Genomic DNA, 552 nt, shown 5'->3' on the forward strand with positions numbered 1-552 from the left:
TATCGTTGTTTAAGAGCTTTTTTGGATTTTTGAACAAATATCAACTGCTAGAGAAGCCGTAAAGATAAATTTGTTCCAATTTAGATAATCCTCCGCTCGCAAATCTCAATAGTATACTGCGCTTGAATCAAAGTTGTCAATTAATATTGATAACAGCACAGGAGTTTGGACAATGTCATTAGAAAACGCCAACTTTAAAAAGCTGACCGCGGTCAATATCAGCTCAATGTTTCTCTTTTAAATTGTAGCTGTGAATGCTCACCAAAATTTACCTTCCAATTTGTTTGAAAGTTGCAGAGCTGAAAATAATTGGAATCGATCGTTTTTTCAGTGCGTCATAGGAGTAGATTTCGGTCTTTATCTAGTTTTAAAATAATGATGAAATACGCTTCCGTCCTGTTTTAAAAACAAAATTTGATGACATAATTAGTTAAGAGATTTTTAAAGCAGATTCAGTCTTCTCTTGAAAGCAGTGGTAATATTCCGTAACAACGGCTAGGCGATCCAACTTGCTTGCTGTAAGTGACATTTTCAAGCGTTTGTCGTGAACCT

Source organism: Convolutriloba macropyga, chromosome 4 (genome assembly GCF_964194025.1).
Source record: "Convolutriloba macropyga chromosome 4, txConMacr16.3, whole genome shotgun sequence".
NCBI lineage: Eukaryota > Metazoa > Xenacoelomorpha > Acoela > Convolutidae > Convolutriloba > Convolutriloba macropyga.